Source organism: Triticum dicoccoides, chromosome 5A (genome assembly GCF_002162155.2).
Source record: "Triticum dicoccoides isolate Atlit2015 ecotype Zavitan chromosome 5A, WEW_v2.0, whole genome shotgun sequence".
Classification (NCBI taxonomy): domain Eukaryota; kingdom Viridiplantae; phylum Streptophyta; class Magnoliopsida; order Poales; family Poaceae; genus Triticum; species Triticum dicoccoides.
In genome coordinates this window covers 573050926-573055441 of record NC_041388.1, presented here as the reverse complement: position 1 = coordinate 573055441, position 4516 = coordinate 573050926, and the positions used below count along the sequence as shown (strand labels likewise).

The 4516-nt window shown below is 46.9% G+C and overlaps 1 pseudogene; it reads right to left on the bottom strand.

The window, feature by feature from the left end:
* Nucleotides 1–232: 232 nt before the first annotated feature.
* LOC119300035 lies at nucleotides 233–3070 on the bottom strand (annotated as a pseudogene).
* Nucleotides 3071–4516: the final 1446 nt, after the last annotated feature.

Here is a 4516-nt window from a genome sequence, read left to right as displayed (position 1 = left end):
CTTCTACTTCTGTCCCCCCTCAAGAGTCATTCTCCCAATTAAAAAAATCCCATCGTATAGGGGTACAAAACAAAATGTCCACATGGACCATGTCACAACGCCCCAATTTTTGCTCATTGATTGCCCGCCCCTTTCTTCGTTTTCTTGTGTTTTGCTTGAATCTCCAGTCCCGACTTGTACCTTATCTCTCTTGGACGACCCTTTGTGATGGACGGGGTGGGTTCCTGACCTGGGTTTGTGTGCTTGCTGTTCCAGATCCTATCTCCGAGTTTTCAGACGATGGCCCCGTGGATGAAGGCACACTTGATGTGCGGGGGAACCGGTGTAAGGCTTCCTCGGCTTTCCTTTTTTGATCTCATCAAGCTCTCTTTTCAGTGCCTTCCTGTGTTTTTCTGCAACTCTCGCTGTGTCATCACTCTTGCACGCTTCATCAATTAGCTCAGCATAGTTCTTTGTCAGCACAACGTGCCTCACGGCTTCCATGGTTGACTCAGGTCTCTCGTCATGCACAGCCAGAACTGCGTGTGTTGTCTGCGGCGCCAACGCGTCATCAGCGTCCCAAGTCCATCGCCTCCGTATGAAATGGCGGGGCATGCGTGTCACAGCGTTCATGTCCATGACTTTTAGTATGTGACAGCACACAATGCCATCCCGTTCGAATTTGCAGCATTGGCAGTAGTACTCGCCTTCGCCTATCGAGGCTCTGACGAAGTAGTTCCTTCCTTTGTCCGCGTCTTCAGGTTCTGAATCTGACATGCCCAAAATAGAACACACCTTGAACGTATGTTCGTCCACCCGGAAAGCCGTGAACATGCTGGCACGCTTTATTTCTTCCTGGAATCTGCAAGTTTTGTGTGTTTTCTGTTAAACTTTCGTGCGATCTTTTTCTTGTACACCCTTATGTTGTCATGGAAATAGAAATACATTTTGTTTGAACATGGCAAACATAGTTCATTGAACATGGCAAATATATTACGTTGAACATGGCAAATGCAGTACACTACACATGGCAAATGCATTACAACATACATGGCAATTGCAGTACAACAGACATGGCAATTGCAGTACATTTTCAACTGGATATCGTCATTTCCACACCAACATTCCCCAATGGAAGCACATTGCGTAAAACATGGCAACTGCATTTTTATTAAACATGGCATCTACAGCTGAGTAAACATGTCAATTGCATTTCAAAAAAAAGGGCAGATGCATTTCATTAAACATGGCAACTGCATTTCAGCATATGTGTCGCCAATATAACATTTTTTTAGCATTTTTTGACATTGGCATTTGCATGCCAACATGCTCCAATGGAAGCACATCGCATAAAACATGGCAACTGCACTTCATTCAACAAGGGAAATGCACCTATAAACATGCCAAAACAAAATTTTCATTTTAACATGGCAACTGCATCTGAGTAAGCATGGCAAACAGTATTTCATTAAACATGGCAGCTGCATGTCATGGCAACTGCATTGCACTCTATAAGGCCCCTACTGACTTGGTGCTTTTTATGCAAATAAGACTGTAATGCAACTGACTTACTTGTTAAAGATCTTGTTGGTGTATATCTTGCTCATTTGCCTCTCCATCGGTAAATACGTTAGCAATTTTGGCTGCTTTAGGGCTGTGGTCGCTTCTTGCTGTAGCTCAGATCCCAGAATTTTTTGTTGCAAAGCTGTGTACTGCTTGGCAAACTGTAGCAATGAGTTGCCAGGGCTGACGTACCGCTTTAAAACAGCATTGAACCCCTCGCTGCGCTGCGTAGTCTGCAGAAAGGGGAAGAAGCACTGCATGAAGTAGGCCGGCACCCAGTACATTCGCTTATCCCACAGGCTAACAAGAGTCTCGTTGTCCTGGACTTGATGTGTTTCAGTCATGGCCATCCAGCTCCTTTCAAACTCCTCCACAGTCAAGCTGTGGTCCACGCACAGCTCGAATGCCTTGTGCAGCTCTGGACGGTCGGTAAAGAACGGTCCTAGCGTCTCCTCAGCCTTCTTTATAATGTGCCACCTGCAGTGCCTGTGCACTGCCAACGGAAAGACCTCCTCTATGCCTGCACGCATGCTGAAATCTTGGTCCGTTATTATGTTCATCGGAGCAAGTCCATCCATGCACTCCAAGAAGGTCTTGAACAGCCAAACGTACCCATCTGTGTCTTCGTTCCGGACGAGGCCGCATCCGAACTGCAACGACTGATTGTGATTATTTATTCCTATGAACGGAGCGCATGGCATCTTGTACATATTGGTGAGGTACGTCGCGTCGAATGAAATGCAATCTCGGAAATGTTTGTAGGCTCTCCTTGCAGCACCATCCACGCAATACATGTTCCTGACACGGTCCTCATCGTCCAACCTTATCCTGTAGAAGAAATCTGGATCTTCCTTTGCTTTCGCATCGAAGTAGGCTATTGTGGCCTCTATGTCTGCCAACTTGCTCTCTCTACGGTACTTGGCCTGTAGGTTTGTGACGTCAGCTGGTATGTACGGCATGCTACTCAGAGTCCCCTTTTTGCTGTGGATGAGAGATAGTATCTGTACCATTCTTGATGGACCGACGTTACAATCATGTAGCAGCTTTACGAATTTCCTTTCGACGGGGGTGAACCCTCTATGGGCGGTCAGAAATTTCACCAGGTCGAACTTCTTTATGAGTTTGTGGTTGTGCTCGTCAAAATACTCATTGACCACCCATGTTGCTCCATCTACGTTTAGCTTACACCGGACAGGGCACCCCGTCTTGAGAATGATGCCTCTCTTTCGTTCCGGAACGACAGGCGCAACACCTTTCCCCTTCTTGTTCCTCCGTGCCTTGTGGCACCTCATCTCACCTCTGTTGTACTCATTAGTTTTCTTAATTTTCCTATGGTACTCGGTGTTGACCGCAAATCCATGGAACTTTGCGTATGCCTGGTAGTATTCCTTTGCTTCTGCGAACGATCCAAATCTCTGCCCAATGTATGGTGGCTGAGGTACCACGATCTCGGATTGCCCACCATCTTCATCCTCTTGTGCGTCGTCGTCAGTTTCATCATTCGCTTCAGTATCGGCGGCCGTTCCATCTACTCGAGTGTTGCTAGTGCTTGTGTTCAAAGGGGTGCTCGTCGGCATTGCTGGAATGATTGCCATTCCCGACTCTGACTCGAAATTGTTTGCGGCATGACAGTCTGCTGGCTGGTGGAACGCGTCTTCCGTGCACTCAGAGCTCCCCGCAGTAGATGTCCCCGCACCGCTGTTCACTGTAGTTGTAGGTTCTGTAATAGAAAAAACAAGCACGAGAGTAAGATTTTTTGGTTGAATAAGATGTTTACCACAACGGATCACACCATCTTCGATTGATTTGGCACGACATATTTTTCAAACAGCAAGCCGTGAGACTGCGTGTGGACATGTGTGGCAGTTGTAGCTGTCCAGTCATGGCAGGTACTGTTCAACAAACATGGCAACTATTGTTTTGCCTACAAAAAACTACAAACAACAAATGTAGTGATGTTTTTTGTGGTTCAATTTTTTTCCTTACCTTGTTGTGCTGCATTTGGCCATCTTGTGTGGTCTGTGACACCCAAATGTCGTGCTCCACCTGCAATTTGTGAAGCTTGCCACGGGACGATTGCCGTGTCACCACCAGCGTAATACGCTGCAAGCATAGTAGTGGTTGGTCAATTCATGGCAATTTGCAGTTTGTGCTAGCACGGCAACTGCAGTCGCCCCTGATGTGGCAACTGCAGTTTTACTGGCATGGCAACTATAGTTGCATCGGCATGGCAACCGCAGTTGTTCCTCCATGGCAACTGTAGTTGCTCTGGCATGGCAACTGCAGTTGTTTCTCCATGGCAACTGCAAGTGTCCACTGATGGCAACAACAGTTGTCCAGGGATGGCAAATGTAGTTTTAAATTCATGGCAATTGTAGAAGTCCAGTCATGGCAATTTGGAGCTGCCAACTATGCCCCTTCTGCTAATTGAACATCCGCAACTTCACTTTTTTATGGACTGACCTGTGTATGACGTCGATGGCAGGTACATGGGTGCTGGCTGATGCCACGTGCTGCATGAAGGCCCTGCATTTTCACCCGTGATAACTCGTGAGTCCTCTTGCCAGTTTTTTTGCATGTCCATTTTTCACGTCCACAGCAGTATGTGTTTTTTTTTGGTTTTGCATTACCTTGATTAGCCATACTAGCTAGTTGAGGTTGGTTACCCGTAAATATGTCAGTGTTAGCGCCTTGTGACTGAACTTGCCATGGGGCCCCCCTGAGAGTGTTTTGGTCATAAGAACCTGCAAAAAAATGGGAGTGTAGGACATAAGTAGAATGTCATCTTCATCATTGCGAAGTGGAAACTGCTCTCTTCTTTTTGTTACCACGCATCATACCTACGCCTGCATACTGTTCTAGTAGTGGCAGCAACGGCCCTGCAGAGATGAGTTGACTATACTCTGCTGCATCCCAAGGCGGTGTTTCTGGCCTTTGAGAACCCCAAGCATCAGCGCCACCTTCGCGATTCATC